Here is a 24,989-nt window from a genome sequence, read left to right on the forward strand (position 1 = left end):
CAGTGGTATGACTTTGCCTATACATTGGGTTGTGTTTGCACACGATGGGGATCGAGTTCGTGCCTCTGAGATTACAACGCATGTCGTATACCTTAAATGTAAGTAATTGAAAAGCCTAGACCACCGAGGCTGTCTTAGCAGCTTTATTAGTTATAATTACGCACTTTAAGTTGTCGATGTTATTTTTGTTAAATTTGAAAAAACTTCCTACTTTTATGATAAAATATCAAAACCGCAATATCAGCATTATAATTTTGATCAACTTTTACAGGTGATGATTTTATGATGATTTTATTTTTTTCTTTGTTTTTTGATGATTTTACCATTGATGTATTATACCAATGGGTTATACCCATCAATGTAATGTATGATTGAAGAATAAGACAATACTCATAAAACATATAACAATATGACTATTCAAAAGAATAATATTTAAACATTATTAACAGAAGAGTAATTCTAATAAAATTGAATATTCATTTAGACTTTTAGAATAGGTCAATAGGGGTTCTATATAAATATAAATTGGGTATGTTTTTCTGAGACACTACCTAGGTTACGAAAAAAATCTTTAAAACTTTGTAATCATTTAGAAACCAAAATATGGGAAAAAATAGTTGAATATATTATTGTTAATTCTGACTTTGAAATACGAGATTGTCAAAAATTAATTAAAATAATTAGATCCCAAAGGCCGAGCGGTTAGAGGGGTTAAGGCAAAGATCCAGGGTTTGATTCCCAGAGACCGAACATTTCTATTTTTCTGTTTTTCGCTTAGATTTATTAATATTATCTTCTTCTTCACTGATATATTAGAATTTATTATTTTTAAAAAGTACAATATTTTCGTTACCCCTTTGTATAGTAATTACGCTTGGTTAAAATTGCAAAAATCGTGTTAAAAATACATTTTACAAACACTCAATTTAACACGAATTTCAGACTTCTACTAAAAATAAATAAAGCAACAGATATGCAAAGTGCGTCCGTGCAAGCGAAAACTTGGGTTTAAATGATTGTTTGTATATATTGTTAATTCACGTGTAGATTATTGCTTCGATATAAATAATTTTGAGAAAAGATAATCCAGTAAATAATTATATAACATTCATGCATTGGGTATTACTACTATTCTATGGGTTGGTTATAGTCAAAAATTTTTATTAAGAAACGTGTTTCAAACTTTACACAACTGATAAATAACCATTTACCCTACATTAATGGTTATTTACTAGCTGTGTAAAATTTTAAACCCGTTTATAAAAGACGCTTCTATTGTATTGAATATTGAAATATGTTGGATAAAATTTTAAAAAATGAAAACAATTGCTGATTTAATAAAAAATGTTACTTAGAAATGTTGTCAAGCATAATCCATGTGAAAATATAATATTTTCCTACTAGGAAAAACTCTAATAACATGCTTCATTGCTTCCTTGTGTTTATGTATTATTTGCCCTTTATAAATGCAGTATTTTCAAATCACCCATAAACCTGCATAATAACAGATAATATGGCATTTCACCAGGTATCGTAATTGAATTGTACTGTAGATAAATACAGAGTTGTATGGAGAACCTACTCTTGTTCCACTGATTACAAATGTCACAGAAATTCCCCACCAACAACCTAACCGTACAACGAAGTTCGTTGTAAATTATTTCTAAAATGTCAGACGTCGATAATGCCATTGTTATGATTGTAACGCAACATTTTAAGCGTTAATTTTATATACACGACCTATAAGTTCCCGATTGTTAAGAGTCCCCGAGATGATAATCTGACACAATCGTTAAATATTAGTGTTCTCGTATTATCCAGGTCAATATGATAAGATTTTCGATGTACAGAATCTAGAATTTTGTTTGCACACGTTGTTTACTTGTATTGTTTTCAGTCAAAATCTTTATAAGCAACTTATTAAACATTATGGTAAGCACTTACATAAATGGTACGTAATTATGTAAATAATCATAATTTGCTTGAAAATCGTGTTATGCATATTAATTTGTATTGGACATTAGATAGTTAACTACAGACATCTGGAAACAACGATTTGTATCACGAAAACGCAACTCTTATTAATATAAAATTAGCTAAAATTATTGCTAATGGCTATAGACTAGAAATATTTAGCTAAGTGGTACTAAACATTACAGTCTCTTTACAAAATTCGTGGAAATATTAATCAAACTAGCACGCAGTGACGTGTTGTTATTATTTTTCCGATTGGAAGAAATGTCATGATAGGCTATAGTATTCATGACATCAGTTTCATGCCAGTAATTGTATGTTATCTATAATATCGAGCTTAAATATCGATCTATTCGCTATTTCACCACTATAATTAATCGAAATTAGAATAAGCGACAAGAAAACGAGAACCAAATTTAATTATAATCAATGTAAAGTTTGAAAGTTTATTTGTGGATTATTGCTAACAAGAATCGTTGTTCATACATTGGTTATTTCCATAATTTACTACCATTTATGTCAGTACTTTCTTTCAAAATGACATACTCGTGAATCAAGTAAAAAAGGCGATTGGTCTCGGATTCGCAAAGTCATTGAATTACAAATCTTTCACGCTTCAGTAATGATTGGCATTATGTGTCAGGCTGACCTTTTGGATTAAAGTCGTAAAGAAAGTCTTTTCCTGATTGTAATCAATGTAAATATTGACAAAAAAAAACACCTTTTGTTGGTAGGTTTTTTTTCACATTTATAATTCATAACGAAGTGAAATGGAAGTGGTTCATTGTGTACCGAATTTTTCACTTATGTTGTATTACGTTACAATAAAAAATATTAAAATGTCAATGAATGAATAACACACTTCCATATATAATAATGCCCCTGTTGCGTTTGCTTATTCACATGAAATAACGAGGATAAAAAATGTTAATTTAGCTTTTATGTAACTGCTCCTAACCGTCTGTAGCACGTGAGACTATGGCAACCCCGATTGGGGTATGTTGTGAGGCTGAAGGTAATGGGAAGGGGAATAAAATGGGAAAGAGGAAGGTGAGGGAGTACCTGGCTATTCAAATCTGGTCACCAAACACGGCTAAAGCCATTTCAACCCACGTTTAAATTTTAAATGGTGGTCTTACACCAGGGTGATACTGAAAGTATCTTATACTCTGGAATATGCCGCAAATATACATTATCTAATTTGAACCCGCGACCTTCGGTTTGCTAGTCGATGCCTTCAAATGCAACAGACAGTAATTTTGTCGAGTGCCACATAATCTACATTTGAATTGTAATAATTAGTCTAGAATTAGACACGAATTCAGCAAATTCTTAATTTTTATTAAAAGGTGGCTGTTCAGTAAAATTAGCAACATCATCAGGTAGTGGTTCGTGTTGAAGTTACGCCACATGCAAACTAACACTTTCCTTTGAAATAGAGCATGTTGCATACACCCCATTGACATGTTGCTTCACTCCTTCATGTAATCTATCTACTTAGCAATATTTTTTTTTTCTTCTTCTGAACAAATCCTAAGGACTCTATTTGACAGCCTCCGTGGTCTAGAAATCCGAAGGTCGCAGGTTTAAATCCCGTAGTGCGCAAGTAAATTTAATTTAATGAATTTGTGTTATTTCAGAATTTATTTATTTAAAATAATACAAAGTAAGCTTGCAGCACGTTTCAGAGTAAAAGATATTCTCAGTATCGCCCAGGTGTAAGACCACCATGACCGGGAGGTTCATAATTGAAAAGTTGCTTGAAATTGCTTTAGCCGTGTTTGGTGACCAGATCTCAGTATCTCCCCCACCTTCTTCTTCCCCATCTCCTTACCCTCCACACTATACTTAAGCCTCATAAAACACCCCAATTATTGGGGATGCCATGCACATTCACATTTAAAAAAACTCTCATGAAAAATCATATTATGAACTTTTAAACCTTGCGTAATTTGGATATGATTTCAGATTTTCACGGCCACAAGGCCGTTACGGTGATTTATTTTTGGGATACTATGCCGTGTTTTACTACCTCCTTCTTTAGAAACGTTTTGTGTCAGAATTACATTATCTGTCGCCAGGGCAGATGTACAATCAATATTATAATAATTACACATCTGCCCTGATGATGGACACTGTAATACTGTCCGAAACTTTGAGTGAAGAAGGAAGAAGCGCAACATGGCATAGTACCCAAAAATAAATCACTATAAGCTGAGTAATTTGTTGTATTAAAGCGTTAAAGACTAATATAGTATAATTTGTGAGTTTTAAATACTCGTTATCATTATGTAAGTTCATGTTTTCTCTACCTGCACAGTGCATAAACCTTCTTCAGCATACAAAATGCAGACATTAGTAAGTCTATTTGTGTGCAGTCAGAGTACCCGTTGTATGCAGTCAAAGTGCCCGTTGCATTCAGAGTTTACCTTTCAATTTCCTTTTTACATCACCTTGTTCATCGCGCAACAGCCTGCGGGCCTGGCTTGTGTCAGATCTGTCTGTTGGCCTGGTCTATGCAGTCTGTTGTATGTTGTGTTGTAAGGTGCATCTCGTCTGCTTTGAAGATGCAAGTCACTCGCTGAAAGGACTGTTTAATATTGCATGCAAATATAATGCAGGGCAGTCAATGGTTATAGAATTGTAGAGGAGTGCTACTAACACAACAATCAAAAATATTGTTTATTACTATCAAGAGTTTAGTGATATCGATCATGAATGATTTACCTTAAAATCTGTATCGCTTTTTAAGAAATGTAGAAATGTTAACAATTTTGTTTCCATATAACGCTTCTGAAATGTAAAATCTCTTCTTTTTACTTTAAAATGGGAGGTTACCAATTTAATACAAAACTGTAGGCAATTCATTAGTTTTGATGTTGAATAATACTTCACTAAAATGGACCAAAATTTAATAATGTTATTGCAAGTATTTTAAATTTTTTTATTATTTTGTCATCTGTTTCCCCGTTAATGGCGTGTCATAATAATTTTAAAAAGAGTAAAATACTTGCAGAACTTAAAAATAATATTATTAAATTTGATTTATAATTATTTAAAAAAATAAATAAATGGAGTTCTACGAATTAAACACAGAAACAGTTAATTTATGCAAGTTTCTAGAGTCACAATAAGCATTTGTTTGAGAAAGGAAAAATAAATTTATTTCATTAATCAGCAAAAACTCTTGCGACGAGATATATGCACAGTTTTTGTTATTTCATATTTATGTTTCAATCTTTGAAAATCGAAGAAAAAACACCTTAAAGATCGGATAAAGCCGGGTAATAAAGCTGGTATTTTATCAAAGTTAATGTGACAATTATTTATTTGGGGTCATTCACATAGCAGGTACTTAACTATTAAATTGTATTACTTGTTGATTTATTTGTTACATAAGTTCATTAAAATGCTTTATCCTCCAAAGTTGTATAATCTAATCACCCAGGTCTACTGCTCTCTCAGTAAACGAGTGTAGAATGCTAAGGTCATTATTGTCATTAATTTCCACCGTTTATTTCACAGAACAGACCAACAAGAGTCACGTGAAAGGAAAATCGTTTTTATTTTGTGCAGAGAATGTGAACGCAAGGACAAGGAGCGAACCTGATCTTTAGATGGTGAAAATAATTTATTTTAACATAAATGCGTGCATTTCCACAGTATACACATAATTTAGTAAAAGTTTGTCAGGAAACCTGTTAATTCATTCGTTAAGGCCTGCAACCCTAGGTACATTTTCATATCTTTCGACACTATTATCCTAGAGCTCAAACATGCCTACCTAGTTAATATTTGACAATTCTTTCATAATATCAAAAACACTATAAGTCAAATCTGATGAAATTATACGAACACAAAATAATATTTATTCTATAAATAATGTACCTTTAGCGCATTGCCCTCTGGCTGTAAATTTGATATCTCTATTTTTGGAACCATTAAAAATATTTATTTCTACAGTTGGTTTATTCATACCGAAACAATGTATCGTGATTTGAGTTGTCAATAATTATTATTTCTCTAATGGTATTTCCGTGATAAGTTGTTGAACTCTTGCACGCACATATTTACAGCTAATATTGTGTTACAATATTGTAAACGGAGAGACCCAACGTATTTTATCAACGATTTCGATACTAATACGAGCAATTTTTTTGTCAGTTCTCGAAGCACCTCCTATTGGAATACCATTTGAACAGTATATGATTCAGTATCGCCCTGGTAAAATATCATCAACAATACAAGTTACTTCCAAACTTTCTACACAACTCACCCCTGCAAAATCACCAAACATAGCGAACCACTTGGGGTGGTCTATGGCAGAGGTATTGGTTATCCAATAAAGTGTTCTCGGGGCGGCGGTACCGAAACCAGCCCCCCAAATTGAAACTCTTGAAAGCAATTGAGACTCTTTTAAGTTTATTTATTTTTTTCGGTCTCCGTAAAACAGTTATAAACCAATATATTACAGGGAAGATCACAAATTTACAACACATACTTCGTCTAAGCCTGTCGTCCCACGGGTCGGTAAACGACATAAACCCAAAAGATACAAGACCCTGCGCAGAAAAGTTCCACACTGAACTGCGATGCAGACCGTTACCTTACTATAGCGAACTTAATTTTCTGCGCAGTGTCTTGCAGCATTTGGTTTATGTCGACTGCTTACTGACCCGTGAGACGACGTGCGAGTATTTGTAAAGGTATAGTTAATGAGAAATTTTTAAAATACTAAAATATATCTATAAACAAGCGGTAATAAAAAATAATAAAAATAAGTAAATAACATGTGTACATTGAAGACTAAAAAAAACTAAAGATAATAAATGGCCATGCAAGAGGTGACATTATGGTGCTGTATTAGGTTGGTACAAGTAGAAAATATTGACAGAAAATAGAGCACGATAGAAGCATAAAAGATCGTGGGGAAAAGTTTTACTATTTTGTGATTTGTGCAAAAGATGAACTGTCTGTAAATGATGTTGAAAATATCAATAGCACCATTAAACAGTTGAGTCACTCTGTTGATTGGCGGTATTCACAATAAAAAAACAAGCAAGCTATTCCACCTCGTATTCAATATGTTCTTCATATAAAAATTGACTTTCTTATGCATTATTCTTATATCAGCCATGCATTTTTTACAGATTCACACACTATTTTACCCTGCAGATACCTCTTATTTTTACAGCACTCAATCCACTGTCAGTTTCATGCCTCACTATCTACTGCCAAAAATCATTTCTGTTAAACTACGAATATCGTCAGCTGACGTCGACAAAATAAATTACAATGTTTCGTAATCATTTCTCTACTTATTAATTTAATATAGGTAATTAATGATCTACCGATTGGCAACTGAAGAAGAACCTTGCTTAAAAAATCATCACGACCAAAGCAGCTTGACGAGTCGACCCCAAAACAATTCTCAATTGTTGTTTATTTTCTATCAACTTTACATCACTACTTCGTGGTTGGGATTATTACAAGTGGCGACACAGCAGCCGTTAGTTTACCAATAGCCGCGGGCTTTTTCTTTATTGTTCAATCAAACATGACCCAAACAATTAATTCTTGCACACAACATCTGTAAAATTTCCACGTAAACGAGTAACTACAGTCGAGCTGTTGGGGAAATGGGAAAGATTTGACACAATTCCATTGTAAAACATTAATTTTGGTTTGTTAAAAAATGAATCTTTATAGAATCTTTACATTTTCATACGGCCGCCTGGTTTCTAAGGGGATTTAAAAATCCATCACACATAATGTTAATAATTTTCTGAGATACTTACCCTATACCCAACACAGCGCCCCTGAGGTGATTTACCGCAAAAACGGCGCCAGAAAAATCATCCAAATATTAGTATGTATTATTAGAAACGCTAACATGTACATATAAATTTTTTAATTGTAAAAAGCTTATTTTAGTAACATTTATATTAATTGATAAATATGTTTCTGTTTATTATTTTGTTTTAATGAAAATATTATATTTATTTGCTTCTAATATTTTGTAGATAGATAAAAATTAATACTGCTGATTAATTAAACCCAACCGTTTTCCAACAAAATATCACGAATTCAGAATGTATAGCAACACGTGATCTTGCAGGTGCGCTTATCTTAATAAATAAAAAAGGACGAAAAGCGAAAATATTATAATTTTTATGAACACGTGTTCCGACATCCTAATAATATATTCGTTTTTTACCGAAAGTTTTTTGGGAAACTTGTTAAATCTGTCCCGTTTCGAATTAATGTATTTGTACCCCAAACTACAAAATATTAATTCATATTTCCTACGAATATGTGTGTTCACCCCATAGTATAAATTATTATTACATATTTCTGATGACTTTATATACTGGTACCCCAAAATTAAAATTATAATTACATATTTCCGATGAATTTATATGCTTGTACCCCAAAATGTAACTTATTATTACATATTTCTGATGAGTTTATGTTCTTGCACCCCAAAATGTAACTTATTATTACATATTTCTGATGAGTTTATGTTCTTGCACCCCAAAATGTAACTTATTATTACATATTTCTGATGAGTTTATGTTCTTGCACCCCAAAATGTAACTTATTATTACATATTTCTGATGAGTTTATGTTCTTGCACCCCAAAGTATAAATTATCAGACGTCTATGCTATTGCTCGCTTTATAACACTAACATGTTGAAGTTAAAATTAAACCAGGTGAAAACTGTATAAAGATATACGAAAAAGCAAAAAAATACATTTCTATAACTTCTATTTTCTAACCATAACATTTCAGTTTGTGAGAAGGTGGTCACAAAAAACCTGCATTTTAGAATCCACAATAAATATTTAAACAAGACATTTGACACCCTATGTTAGTATGTTAATAAAGTCATTTACTTTTGAAAAAGGGATAGTTTGAAACCAAAATCCTTTTGTCCACATCCCGTTCAATAAATATTTGAACAATATGATAAGCTGCCCGAATGGCACTCCCGAATAACTCTGATGTTTTGAAAAACAGTAATACAATATGTTTTATTTCTTTGTTCACAGATCTGATGTTTAAAATTTGAAAGGCCGCCATTTGGGCTACGGGTCCAGGACAAAAGAGGTACGTTTTCCAGTCAATGAGTTTATTTTACGAACTTTTTTGTTATTGTAAGGATAGAAATATCCTGCGTTACGTCAATGGCATTCCGCTGGTGCAATGAAGCTGTTATGTTATCGGGTGTATTGTTGCGGGTACCTGCTTTACTATAATGTTGGTAAGGATGACTGCGACTCCTGCATTCCTCCACTTCTACCAGCCTTTACGTCACGTTCTACCGCAACTTTTTAGCTTTTTTGCTTTGTAATGGGTTTCTTTCAATAATGTGTTTTTCTAAACCTTGTGCAGTGGTGATTAGTTAGAATTTTCTTCAGTGTGTTTTTTTTTCTGAAAATAATTCTTATTAATAACTGTTATGTACAGACTTGGTAGTACTGTGAGGATCTCAATAATTATACGCCTGTGCGGATAGAATGTTTATTAACACTTTAGAACGGATTGTCTACTACTATCTTCTTAGCTGTCGGTTGGGAAAAGAGAGCGAGCAGATGCATCCATCATCTTTTATACGTCGATCTGTCATCTCGCTCTCACACATTCAAAAAGCAGGCGTACCACCTAAAACCTTTCTTACAATAACATTATCAAGAATCTATTTTTTTCTCCAAAAATGCGCATGAATTACAGTAAAGGATCAATTATTTCGACGGCCTCATGGTCAAGGGTAAAGCTCTCGGCTATGAATTCGGAGATAGTGCGTTTAAATCTAGTTGCGCGCAAGTTAATTTTACTGATTATTTTGTTTTGTTTCACAATTAATTCATTGAAAATAATATAATATTTAATGGACGATACTATCAGTTTCGCACTGATGAGAGACAATCGTTCAGAATTGAAACGTTATTTGAAATGGTTTTAAGTGGTTTTGGTGACTAAATCTGATTAGCCAGGTACCTACTACCTCACCCACCTTCCTCTTCCCATCTTTCTCCTCTCCCCACAAAGTGCTAAACATGATTCTCTATACGTTTGCATTACATTGCCACTACCTTCAGCCTCTCAACCTTTGGGTATGATATACACGAATAAGCTCAAAATCAAAGCATATCCTTAAAATCCCTATTAATTAATTTCTCCCATTAGGAAAGAAACTTGTTCATTAGCTTCACTGCGCATATGAAATAGGACATAATAATGTCCTAAATAATAGAGCCGGTCCCTTTACGTTATCTACGTGGCGTGACATTGAATATTCGAGCAACTGTTGGTAAAGAAGACGTCTGCATTGTAAGATTGCCCGATAAACGTCACATTAGCTACAGGGTGGCAACACTAAATTTGTATAAAAAACGGTTAAGTTTTAACCGGTCGAGTAGCTCCAAATCGGGTATCATAGAATTAGAATAAAGTAATATAATCCTTTGGTTTGGTTTTTCAATTGAAACATAGAATTTTATCTTTCACAAAGTCAAACAACTTAATATTATTGAAGATCTTTTTCGAATGGCTCGGACACACGAAATTGTGATAGATTTAATATGAAGTGGAAGAAACTCCCAGCATAGCCCAGATGAAAGACCACTATGTTTGCTGAATAGCTAGGTACTTCCCCACCTTCATTTTATCAGCCTTACTCTCCCCCATCTCCTCACCCTCTCCACAACCTTCAGCCTTATAAAATACCCAAATTGGGGACGTCGTAGAGCCGGTATATCAATACTGCTTTTTGTGCTCGCTAAGTGCATGAATTCTCTCTCAAATTTAGGCGGGCTAATTCCACCGCTTAATCCTTGCTAGACTTGGAACTAGTTCATTTTATATAAGCTGCGACGCTAGTAGTGACACATGTCAAATTTGACTAAAATCAATATAAATTTCCTACTTTTGTCAGTATGGACTTTGAAAAACGTCGATGAGAATTGATAAAGGATGGTATTCAATCCGTTCACAAATTCATAAAAAAAGTGAAATTTCAATACGGTCACGTACACGTCACCAACTAATAATTCGAGGTAAGATTGATAGAGACTTTGTAGAGAAGCTAGGAACACATTTTTTTTTTTTTTTTTTTTTTATTGGTTTTCAAGTTACAATCCCGTTAAACTTCAATAAAGCAGTTTGTCAACAGGATGTTAATGATCAATTACATACATACACACATAATATTATTACTATAACTATACAATTAACACACATAAATTAATATAAACTATCTCTATTTAGTAACCATTGTTTCAGTATATATCTTAATCTATTTGTGGAATCGCAATTTTTTATATTAATGGGTAACATGTTAAGCATTTTTGGCACGTTAAATTCTAGGGTTCGCCGTCCGTATTTATTATTATATTTTGGAACAAGCATTCCTTCATTCTTCGTAAACCTTGTATTATATTCATGTTCCACTTTTCTTTTATAATCAGACTCAGATATATGTTGAATCAATATTTTGTACCATAATAAGGCCTGCACCGGTAATATTGTTAAATTCCGATACAACAATGATATGTTTCGTCTCTGTGAAAAAATATGTTTTTGGGCTAATAACTTCACCATAGAATTTTGTACTGATTGCAGGTGGTTTAAATTAGTTTTACAAGAGTGACCCCAAGTAGTTAAACCATACCGTAAAGTTGATTCTGCGAGTGATAGGTAAATAATTTTTAAAATATTCACCGGAACGAAACATTTCAGTTTGTATATCCTACCCACTATCGCTCTCAGCCGCTTGCAAGTTTTGTTTATTTGTGAATGGTATCAGTGCAGGTATGATACCTGCTGAGTGATGATGGATCTGATGATAGGAAAGGGTGGATATCAAGAGATGAAATATTATCCGGAAATAATGTCACCTAAGTCAGGTGTTACACAATCATGGAACCTGTTATTACACACTTTTTATGGATCGCCTCATTGCCATTGGCATTGTACAATAATGGCTTCTATAATAAACGTCGCCTGTACAATAAAGCATTGCCGAGAAGGTGTTAGGAGAAATTTATGGACACATTAAAAGAAACGATACACTTTTATGATTCAATTAAATCGTTGGTCAATTTCGATGACTTAGTGAAAGCGTGGGTAGTTTACCAATGTGACTAAAAAGCAGTATTTATTTATGGTTATTCTGTTTAATATGTTCATATCCATGTTAGGTATGTTTGTTAGGAACATAATTAAATCCGTGCCATAACTAAATACTTGATTCAAAACGAGGAACAGATGAGTTTTGAGTTACTAAGCTATATCTATAAATATGAGGTATTAAGGATTGATAAAATGATTTGAAAACTCTTTAGTTCCAAATAAATGATCTAGGTGATTAAGAATCAATTTTTGATCTTTCTAAAATTTATACTTATATTTAGCTTTATAGGTACTTACAACACATACAAACTTTGCCAAAGAATTTAAAAAAATATATAATTACAGGATCACTTAAATAGCGTAACTATCTGCTGTCAGAATAACCAGTTATTTTTAAATTGTTCAAAATCTCAATAAATTACAAATCTCTCATAGGTGAGTCCGCTCAGTACTAGTTCATTTTGTGCTGTATTTTGTATGTAGCATCATCAGAAAACACCTGGCACTAAGCGTTAAAAATAATTATTCTTAAAAAAAGGTGAGTATTGAAAAACCAACCCCCGCAAGTTGACAAGTTAAAACGTTAAATACTTGAGGCGTCACCGAGCGCGCTGGAGCGTGTCTTCCAGAGGACCTTCCTTCCCATTAAACCTTCCCCTCCCCGCTGGCTGCAGTGGAGTCGGACTAGTGACTCCCTATAACTTCCCTCATAATTATTATTCGTCTCGCGTGTGGTCCCGGCCGGCCCGGAGGACCAGCAAAGGGGAGGAGAACCTTTGATAAACGTGACCAAGAAATATTGGTAAAATGAATATTCATAGTTTTTTATAAAGATGTACTATCAGTATAATATGTACGCATGTTGTTATATTCTAATATTATTTTAATGTATTTTAATTCAGGATGCGGGTCAATTAATGACATTACGCCAGAAAACAATGAAATAGGAATAAATTAATTAAAGTTATGGAATAAATTACTGAGTAAAACCAATTGTAATATTTATTCATTGAAGACAATATTTTATTAAACGACTCTCAATCGAAAAATGTGAATCAGAAAAGACAAAAAAAGATTTAGTCGCTAGAAAGAGTCGCATATAGGAATTGAGCCTCTTCCTTGCTCTGACCACTGAGCTAATTTGACCATATCAACTTCCGTACTTTGTAACTGTTTCATACTTCGTAGTTTCATACTGTTAACATTATCTTCATTTTCTTAACGCATGTTAACCATTTAATATTTAATATTAAAGCATGTACAAAATACAAGGGGCTTTCAAAATAATTTGTCCTGTATAATTTGAAGACGGTGGTTAGTACGGTAAATTTATTGATTAAATTAATTGATGTTGGTATACAACAGTTTTGAACATCTGAATCGGAATACATCCCATCGCTTTACGGAGGGCAGAACCGTATCAAAACGCCGTTGTTCGTTCTTTTACTCTCTTCTCCTCTACCAAGACGGGAACAAGACGAGGCGGCTTCGTTCGCCTATCTGCTCTGTTATACTGCGGGAGATATTACAATATTATGCATTGTACCTACTCGGTCCTACTCCTACTTTCCCATCCACAATACAACAACATACCATTATAATACGGGATACGATACGGGTGGAGTTAGAAGATATCCCTAGGCTATGGATAATAAAGCGAAGCAAGCTTTAAAAGCAATAACTAAGGCATGACTGTTCATGGTTACACAAAAAAGACATTTCCTTATAGGAAGACTTACAGGTGGGATAGTATATTCATAGATTTTCACATTGCATTACCAAGGTGTGCGGTTTTAGGGTAAGACTTATTTATGCGTAGGTTAGCTCAAATCTAGGCAACTCATAACCGCAAATTTACTGTGGTTTCGAAGCCTTTCTCGTGTGAGGTCTGTTCAAGGTAAGAATTTTACTGTTGAGGAAGGTTCTGATTGAAATAGAAATCCAATTTAACACCATACCTCAAAGAGGAGGCACTTTGTTGTAGTCATTCCTATCCAAGCAATCAGCCCACTTCTTCCTCGGTTTGCTTCTTTGTCGTTTCTTTTGATACCTTCTCACTGTCCTATCATCTTGGGTGTCCTGTCATTGGGATTTCCTTAAACATGGGCAGCAATCAGTTTATTGCAGTTTCTAGAATCTAAGGAGTTATAGAGTTTTACATTTGTTTTGTCTTATATTCTCATTGTCTTATCATCTTAGGTGTACTGTCATCTGGATTTCGTTAAACATGGTCAGCAATCAGTTTAATGCAGTTTCTAGAATCTAAAAAGTCATAGAGTTTTATATTTGTTTCGGGTTCATTTAATTTTTTGGGTTTCAGGTTTCTTCTTGATTTTTTGGGTATTTTATTTACCAACAGTTCATTCATTCCACTATAAATATTTGACTTGGAATCTTTCAGTCCGTTGCAGGTTTAGAATCATCAATATAAGAAACCTGGCCTACACCTTCAAGACTCTAAGAAATATATTGGACAAACTATATACTATGCGATTATTTAATCAATGATTTCATTTAATGTTGTCTGTTGGGGTTCTTGTCACAAGAATACCATAGAGCCTTTAAATGTTGCAAATGTTTTTTGTATTCGTCACAGTTATTATATGATGAAAGTAAAATCATATCAATAAGGCAATTGTATATAATACAGGCTCTCTGTAAATTTTTCGACAGCATTGAGACTGCCAAAAGATCACAACAAGTGCAAAACACTAGATGGGGTTCTTCTTTAATATATCAGCCGGTGAATAACAGAAAATCCTTTGGAAAAAGGAGATTTTTTCTTATAAAACTCCGTTGCTTTTTAATATGCTCGGTGAAAATATAAAAAAAACTATTTAAGAAATAGGTGATAAATTCCATACTGGCTGAGAGTGGTGATGTTTGTTGGATTGCTCATGTCGTACGAGGCTTCATGCGAATGTGGTTTGTATGTGTTTTGTGATTTACTTATTTGATTGAATATAATTGTTAAGCTGCTCATCTCGACACGAGAATTCCCCAGTGAGATGAGCGGCGGAGGAAAAAAAATATAAATTCATCTAGTCGATGGATTCGTAATTTTTTTGTTGTCCTGTTTTAAGTGAGTTCAAGTTCAACAGTCAAGGTCAACTCTTTCGCTTTGTATTTTGCAAGCCTGAAATTAAATGTTCTTCTTTAACATTAAACACATTTCCTCGTACTCAAGCTCATCAGGTTTTGCCATTTTAACATCCTCAATCTCTCCCATCTAGCAACTCATGACCATTGTACTTTAACGTGAATAGTTAGTTACCGTCAAAAGCCCTTGATAAGCAATAATTAGTTACCTAACAGGTAGCTAATCGTAGAACACAAGTAATAAAAACGAGCCAAGAGCGTTATAATCAGGAAGAACGCTTTGAATAAGTATTACCTGCTTTTAATTAGTGTGTGAACATTACCACGGTCTGAAGGTATCTTCCATTCAAATTATTCAACACCAAGAAGCAATGTATAAAGTTCCACGACGTTGTAATAGTTGGACTTAAATCACTAATCGTGAGAAACTAATCAAAAAATGTTATTTTGACGTAACATTAGTTTGCAAGTTAGCAATAGTATTTAACCTTTTTACACTTTGAAGAGTTCGTATCTTTTGTACCACGTTTTAATTTAAAATTTGCTGAACAAAGCACAAGTGTATATCATGACATTGTTCAAATTCATTACATTTACTTATAAGAATAACGTAGAAAAATATAGTAAATAGTAGTTTATGTAAATGTAATTTCTAAAAAATATTTTTCTCAGTATACGAGACGTTCCAGAAAAACATGCTAATGCACGCCAAGAGTCGAAATAACAGACAAGTACAGATGTAGCCGAGAAAATCTGCCAAAACAGGGCACAAAATAATAAAAAAAGTTAGGTGTGTTCATTTTTAAAGTGCACTTAATTAATCAGTGGAAACGGTTTTGGTGATCTGTTTTGTGACGTTCAAATAATTAGGAAGGAAATGCGAGAACTTAAGAAACAGTAGACTCATATAGGGGTTGAGATAGATGGTAGGATAAAGTTATGTGTTCCGAAAATCAAATAATAAGTAAAACGAGGATAAAAAGCTGGAATTCAAAATATTTTTTAAATTTATTTATTTATGTGAGTTTTCCTAGCTGTGTTTTTAGATGTTTTTTGTTTTTGTTTTTAAGACAAAGTATATCTAAATATGGTAAAAAACATAAAAATAAAATACTTTACAATGCAAGATAAAAGATTAGGAATAAATTAAATGAATGTACAGTATATAATAGATTCTGAAACAGTAATGGAAATACAATACATGTACACTATACTAGATTCTGAAACACTAATGGAAATACAATAAATGTACACTATACTAGATTCTGAAACACTAATGGAAATACAATAAATGTACCTACACTATACTAGATTCTGAAACACTAACGGAAATACAATAAATGTACCTACACTATACTAGATTCTGAAACACTAATGGAAATACAATAAATGTACACTATACTAGATTCTGAAACACTCCTGGAAATACAATAAACAGATTTTTAAGCCCATGTATATTTAGCTAGTTTGCCCGAAGTGGAGTCAAATCAGTGTAGATCACATGTACATCTTATATAGGTATCAATCGTACAAAAAATAAATTAAATAAGTCGAAGCAGTTCTATGCTAGTCCCAGCGAGAAATCGTACGTGATGTCATCATTTTAGTATTTTCTGTATTTTTCATTTTCAAACAAGACGCTTGAGAAGAAAGAGGACGAATGTCGATGACGTCCGTTTAGACAATTTTTTTAGTTAGATGTATTGTTTTGTTTGCGGATATAGGTAAATTCTACTAAGATCTGCGTATATTTAGTGATTAATAATAATGTAGAAAATATGATTTTTGTCAAAGGAATGGTGTATTATCGATCTTCGGAATATTGGAATAAATTAAGGTGTAGGTATTTATGATGATTCTGAAAAACGATGGCGAATAACTACTGATGATTCTAAATAAATAAAGAAACTTATTCAATAAAACTGCTTATAACATGTTAATACAAGAGTGTAAGGCAATAAAAGTAATATATAAAAGTATGAATTATTATTATAAGTATAAATTTAAAAAAAAATTGCAACGACAGGTTTCTCAATCTTCGCATTGCCTATTTCGCCGAATCAGTCGTGAATCATTTATTATTTAAGGTAAAAGGTGTCATCAAGAATCAACAATATGTTTCATGATATTTTGTTCACCGTTTCCGCTATATGGTCGTTGAATCGACAATATTTTCTATTGTTTAACATTGGCAAAAATAAAGCCACAATTTATAAGGCAGGTAGTTAGTTGTAAACCTGGTAGGAACACCTTTCCAATTTGATTCACGAACTTTTATTGATCCAATATCGTCCAAGGTTATATAGAAGAATATAGTGTATGACAAATTGCGACGTTATGAAAAGGCCCCCGGAAAATATTAACCTTATGTTTATTGTACTTATGTACATGATATGAATTATTGACTGAGTTTGACATTTGTTTGTTATGTGTTGGATGGCCTTGTTGGATGCAATATTTTTATCCCGCCAGAGTTTGGACAAATTGTATAATTTCTAATTTGATTTTTTTTTAAATTTGTAAATATTTATGATTTTTAATTAAGTAGGTAGTCATATATTCTGGTCTAGTAATGTGTAATTTCTACCACCTAAGAAATTCTAAAAAAAGTACTATAGGATTCATATGTCTTATACTGATTTATAAATGTGGAAATTCTAACTATACAATTGTAAATGTTTTCCAAAATGCCCTGGAAAGTATCTCAGACTTGTGATGTCCCGAAAGAAACCATTCATCTGTTCTGAATGCAATTACTAATGTTATCCAAATTGACCCTGGTAATAAATTACATCTTTTCGATTCTTTCAAGGATAAAGAAACCATCCTGTCACTTCGAATGCAATCGACAATGTTCTCAAAATTTGTTTTGACAGCATCGCCATTCCATTGTAAGAATATTATGTACTAAATACACAATTTGGCTGTCCTAAAACGGGAATCCTTCCCAGTTGGACAGACAAAGGTTCATTTTGTTTGTATTGTTTGTAATTTATGTATATATAAAATAAATAAAAAAACAATAATTTAAGAGCCCACTTACAAATCTTATGATTTCGGAGGAAATTTTTGATTTTAATTTATTAAATAAGAGAAATTTAGAAACATACTTCGGACACGTCCACAGATCTACTAGTTTTATTATCGGCAGATATCGCCCCAGTTACAAGACTAGGATAGATTAGAGGAACTAGGGAGGGACTAGAGGGAGTTACAAGATTTCCTTTTCTTATTTATTCTTATAAATGAGAAAATGAAGAAATATGAACCAAAAATATTGTCACATTATAATTATTATTTGTTTTTAGACTTTGTGTTATTTCACAATTAATTAATTTAAAATAATATATAGTAAACTTGTAGCACGTTCCATAGTGGAAGATGCTCTCAGTATCGCCCTGGTGTAAGACTCATTCAGAATTAAAACTTTGCTTGAAATGGCATTAGCCATGCTTGAAGACCAGATCTGAATAGTCAGGTACTCCCCCACCTTACTCTTCCCATTTCCACTACCTTCAGCCACACAACATACTCCAATTGCGGATGCCTCACACGCACTGGCTCCAGACATTCGGAGGCAGTTAGGACATTTGTGGGGTATTCACATAAAAAAATTACAGTAATTTTCATTTGGTCAAAATTTGACTACTTGAAATTTTTTCGGTCCTCTTTTTAGATAGTCTAATCGGTATTTCTAAGCTCCTTAGATCATGATGGAAATGAAGTTAAGCACTGAAATAGTTCAAATTAGAAAAAGAATATGTTTTTGGTTTATAGTGAATATATGATGTCATAAATATTATTGTTATGTTTCAAAATATAATATGTATTAAATCAGCAAATCGCCAGCAGACATGAAATATCATTTTAAAATTATCCACGTATTTTTTAGTGGGTGATTTATGTTCATCGTTTAAGTTCTTATTTTTATAGTATACATATAAAGTTTTTACTGCATATAATCAAGGTAAGTAGGCCCCTACGTAATTAATGTATTAAAAGAAATAACGTCATTCAATACAGACTAACGAAATAATAATGTGTGCCATTACAAAGATGACCTTATGTGTTCCAAGTTGCTGTAAGTTTTCAAAAAAATCTCTACAAAAAGATAAGTAATTTTGTAGGTTAAATGATGCATTCAATCATCCAAATCTCACGTACGAATTGCTTCTAATTGGTGTGTTTTATTTCGTGATCTTCAATAAATGGTAATGATAAATTTTAGACAGAATTCATTTTTAATAGTTCTAAGTGTGACTGACAGGTCTAAAGCATGTTTATTTTTTAACCATCAGATTTTTGCAGTACAAACTAGAAGTTCCTTGAACAGTAGCAGACCTCGCGTCCAAATCAATATGTTGATAATTTTTCCTCTGAAATCATAAGATTTGTAAGTAGGTAATTATATACCACCAACATAATTAAAAACTGCAAATATTTTAAGTGATATTTTTTTTTAAATTTCAAATAAGGAATTATACAATTTGTCCAAAGAAATGTCACCATTTGAATGAAAAAAATTTTTCAAACCTTTTTCGGGCCAGTAGTACCATAATAATGATTATTCCGATTTGAAATCTCGTAGTAGGAACCACGATCACGTGAACTCTGGCGGGATAAAAATATAGTATCATGAACAATATCTTGAACCGGAGCGTAACAAACGAATTTTCAGACAGATAATTGAGTTAAAACAAGACATCAGTACGCTCAGGGTTATTTTACCGAATTCGATGGGAATCAATCGCACAAAATTCTTGGAAATATGTACCTAATCATATTGAGTTCATTGTATTTTCTTTGCGGATAATATTTGACACTAAAGTAAATTTTTTGTTTTTAGTAATTGTTAAGCACTGTTAAGCTATATAAATTTTACAAGTTGTTGAAAGTTGAGGAAACGTAATATTTCCTTAGTTCTGCATAGACATCATTATTTTCGTTATTAATTTTGAATTATCAAGTTAGTACAGACTTCTTGATTCTACTAATGAAAAAATAAGGTTAGGTTAATAATACGATATTTTGATTGTTGTCTTCATTATAAATCAAATACCCATTGCATTTCACAAAACGCGTATTAAGTGTTTTATATATAAAACTAATACAACCGGGTATGATTTGAGATTTTCACGGCGAAAAGTATTACAGTGATTTCTTTTGGCTAAAGAAGGAGGTAGCGCAACACGGCATAATACCCCAAAAACAAATCACTCTAATACAATCGATTTTAAGAAATTGGTTACTCATCAATCTATTATTTAGCCAAGCCAATAAGTGCGAAAAATGTTAACAAAGGTGTTGATGCAATAATATAAAAACATACAAAGTGTCAGAATATTGACCAAAATATGTTACGTTATTATAATATTTGATTGTTCGATCCAGCCATCGCACGTCGGTTTAAGGCTCACAATTGTATTAAAAGATTGGATTGTTCTTATGCCCAAAATATCACCGACGACATTTTAATTCCAGTCAAGTCCCACCGCAGGTTGATGGACGATGTAATGATGATAATGACGTTCCCTTTGTCTGAGTTAAAATCTTCCCACAAAACATCATATTGTAGTTAATGCGAGTATGGGACACTAACTCTGGAATGAATACATGATATTAGTATGGTGTGAGTGTAGTGTTTGGTATTTCATAGGTAATAACCATTGCCACAGAGCGCATTAGGTGAGCCCTCTGTCATTCAATGGATGTTCTTCTTTTAGATAATATATTAAATTTAATAGTTGCACAATAGTTGTCAGTTGTTTTGTAAAACTGTCAAATTTGTGTAACGGTCACGGCACGTCCCTTCTTGTTTACTCGACTTTTGCGCAAATCATGAACCATGATCGATCGTTGATAAGAAAATATAACAAGAGTGAGGTTACCAACCGGCAATTGGTAGAAACATGCACCCTTAAGATTGCAGATGATACACACCAAGTCCAATGACTTGATATATTGCTGTGGAATAAAAAACGCGAAGAAAATATACGTTTCAATGTTTTACGACGATTTACCAGGTTTAGGCATATTTTTCAATATATTTTGATATCTTACGACGATTTGCCATAACGTAAAATTTGTAAAACTTTTCCAAAAATTTTGGTTGCTAAATTTTTAAATCAGGTAATCATAAATTCGTTAAGCCGAATTACTGGCTTAGTAACGTATTTTATCTTGGTAATAATGTATTCTATTTTGGTAATAATTCTTAGCCTTCCAGATTTTTTTTAATGTTTTTATTTAGTTATAAAAAATGTGAAATCTTCTACTCAGATAATAATAGTTAAGGCACATTTATACGGAAAATTGGTTTATTGTTTGTGAATCCAAAAAATTCAAAAAAATCTAAACCCATAATTAAATGAAATATTTAAGGTCAGATTGTAATTTTTTACATCAATGGTTATGGAAAAAATTAGGTACGAGATTACAGTTACACGGTGAGTATACAAAGCGAATGGGAACTAATGGAAAATCTTGCAGAAAGACAGTGTTGGAAATTACCTAAGCAAAAATATCACATCGGCTACCATGATGGTAAAAAGTGTATTTATCATTGATTTGAGTTTAATCATCAGAGTCGTAAACTTTTACATAGAAATATCTCGTAAATGAACGTGATATCAATGTCTTTTTCGCCGCAGAAGTAATTGTACCTACACTGTCGTGACCTTTGGGAAAAATTACTGCTAATATTAAAATAAAATGGCGTTATTGATCTTGTAGCCGAAAACGCTTTTTTTCTCAAAAATTCAATTTTTTCTATGAAGAATTTTTTTATATAAAAAAAAAACTTTTTAGGCTACAACAACATAAATAAATTAATAATGCCATATTATTCAATAGTAGCACTCTAGTACCCATTAGCTTAAAAATGGTTCCAAAATAAAATCGAAACTTCATTTTTTTAGTTTTTTATCACCGCCATGGTAACCTATACATTTTAGAGTAATTTATTCAAATTACAGTTTTTCAATTTAGAGATTTGATACTATTTTCATTATTGCTTAAAAGATTTTAATAGGTCGCATCAAGTACCAGTTACTAGTAACATACTACGTATTGTTCACCCGTGTAAGGAGGAATGAATTCTAAAAACAAATAGTCAAGTTCAAGAAACAAACGTCGCACAATACGATATAATGTGGGCATACAGAACATCCTCGGAGTTGTAATAATAGACTTGGGTGACCAAGCGTTGTAGGTCACCGAATACATAAATATTTGCTATGCGAGTTTTTGTTTTACGATTTTAAGTAACTGTCAACCTCTATGGTGAACAGAAAGCTTCTCAACATATATTTTATATACGCTACCAGGTAATCTGCCTAGTCAGTTTAATTACGACATAATTCTTTATAAAAAAAATATAAAATTCGGGTAAAATCCATGTAATGTAATGTAATGCATTTTTATAACACTGCATGCTATTTCTTATAGGCTCTAGACTTATAGACCCAGAGCTTAGAGAACCTAGCATCTAACAGGGCTGCCACGGAGATTCTCCTTAGATATTTAACAAAATTTCTACACCTAGTCATAAATAGTTTTATTTTTAAATTTTTAATTTTACTACAAAATACATGAAACGAATAAAAAACTAAAAATAGATACATGAAATAATAATATATTTTGCAGTTCTTTCCAAATATGACTATTGAGATGTTCAAGGCCAATGTTGAAAATGTCAAGAGACCTGGAGATATCGTTTAGCTGCACCATAAGTCTTATCATTCTATGCTGGTACAGCATGTCCTTTCTGCCATGTGGAGTACATATCAGGCATTGGGGTCGACCGTGATTCGGTACGAACAATTTATAGCATTCCAGGAGCTATGGACTGTCAATGAAATATCGTTATGACCAAACAATCTCCAACGTTATGCCACCCGCGCATGCGCCTTGCGTACAGTGTCCTAGCCTTCCCGGTACCGTACTCTGTGCGACGCAAGGTCACCGCGTTCACCACCACGTCGCCGCCCAGCGAGGAATTCTGTACGGAGCCACTCCCAGGATGCTGGGGAATGGACCGGTGACTGAATTTGAAAAAAGTGGACAATGCTTCGGGATAAGCTAGATGGATTTTTAGACAATGTTGACACGTTGATTGACTATTATTTAAAACTAGCGCTGACGCATGAAAAAACACGGGATAGTTATAGAGGCGCTGTTGCGTACTAATACTTTTCGAAACGTGTTTCACTGTTATCAAGCAAGTGGCAGTGCGCGGGGACACCTAATTCGATAGTTTCCGGTTGTTCGGCTTTAGAGCTTTAAAGGTCAAATTAGACTAATTGGAGGTAAAAAGTTGAATTAGTTCCAATTTTGAAAATGGCAATTAAAATAATTTTCTGTTCAAAATATTATATTATGGGTAGGTACTTTATTGATTAATTATCTGAATTCTCCAAACACTTGAAATTCTGAAAATGAAGATTAAATTCAAAGTGAAAGTTTTTGCGTTCATTGACCAGAGTTACAAACAGAGGCACAACCGAAATTAGTAACTTTAAATTGATTCTAAAAGAGAATAGATTTTATTATATACAATCTTTGATTGTAGAAAGTTACACGGAAAATATTTTTAGCCAGAAGGAGCATTATTATAATCGAAGAATTTCAATAATAATAATAAATGTCTTTTCCAACTTTTCAAGTGGAATCAAAAGCAACTTTACGTGCATTTGTGTACACCGAAATTAAGTTTTTAGAAAGTTCATTTTATTGCAAAAAATGCCTTAAAGATATATATTACTTTTAAATAAATTATTTGACTGTTTGCTCATGTTTGTGACGGTGGCGACGAAAGAAAAATCTTCATATGTCTACTTATTTGTTCCCGCTGTAATCCGAACAATTTCACATTTGATACTGGTCTATTTTTTAAGAGTCTACTAACCTAACTTTGTCCATTTTTTTTTAAATATGTCGCCTTTGTTCGTTCAGTCTTTTCTCTTGATTGATGAAGCAATTTGAAGAATGAATAGGCAAATTTCCCATAAGTTAGTATCCGGCCGGTCACTATGATCTTATCCATTCCAGTTGATGATTCAATAACCGCCTAGAATGACTTTTGTTTATTTTATTACATTATTTTCAAAGAAACCACCTTCTTACCTTTTTTTTTAAAATATGTAGAATAAAATATATCTCAAATATAATGAAGGAGCTAAAGCAATTAGTACTTTAGTAATAATTATGTTGACGATGTTTTATCACCAATTTCAATTCGCCATTAATACGGAACTGTACGTCATCTTTTTAACCGTAGTCTCAAAGCCAGAGCCAGCTTTTGTTATTTCACCATACATTCGTTCTACATTTTAAATCTAAGCGATCAATTCTCGATCTTTTTTGAGATGCTAACAGATGCCTTGCACTCCACTGTAATCTAAAATCTGAATCTTGAAGCCGAAGTAACAGAGAATCGTCAAGAAATGTATCTTGGTATAGAGATTGTTAATCTGGTGAAATAAATCACAAGACATTAATGTAGTACTCGTTTATGTGTAAAAAATAGTGGAAGATGCAGGCCAGCAATGGAAGCCGTGTACCACCTGTAACAGAACAGGGAAACAACGTGGACGTTAGTTACACATTATTTATTTTGATATATTTCCACTTTATTATATACCCACTGTAGCCACTTTTGTGAAAGAAATTACCCATACTTTTATGTCTACTAGAGCTTTGTTGATGCACAATTTAAAAACATAAAGCGGTCATTAATCACACCTGCTTACCAGCCTCATGAAAAGGTTCTGTTTCATTTAC

General features: G+C 32.7%; 1 protein-coding gene across 1 annotated transcript in view; it reads left to right on the plus strand.

Annotated features, from left to right (window-relative positions):
- Cad99C (cadherin 99C) overlaps positions 1-24,989 on the plus strand; it is a 258,171-nt gene that overhangs the window by 62,801 nt on the left and 170,381 nt on the right. The window contains exon 2 of the mRNA XM_089639482.1: positions 9,029-9,086. The gene's annotated coding sequence lies outside the window, so the exon portion shown is untranslated. The remainder of the gene's footprint in view (positions 1-9,028; positions 9,087-24,989) is intronic.

Source organism: Hesperophylax consimilis, chromosome 14 (assembly GCF_061612785.1).
Source record: "Hesperophylax consimilis isolate HC1 chromosome 14, BYU_Hcon_1.0, whole genome shotgun sequence".
NCBI classification, from domain to species: Eukaryota; Metazoa; Arthropoda; class Insecta; order Trichoptera; family Limnephilidae; genus Hesperophylax; species Hesperophylax consimilis.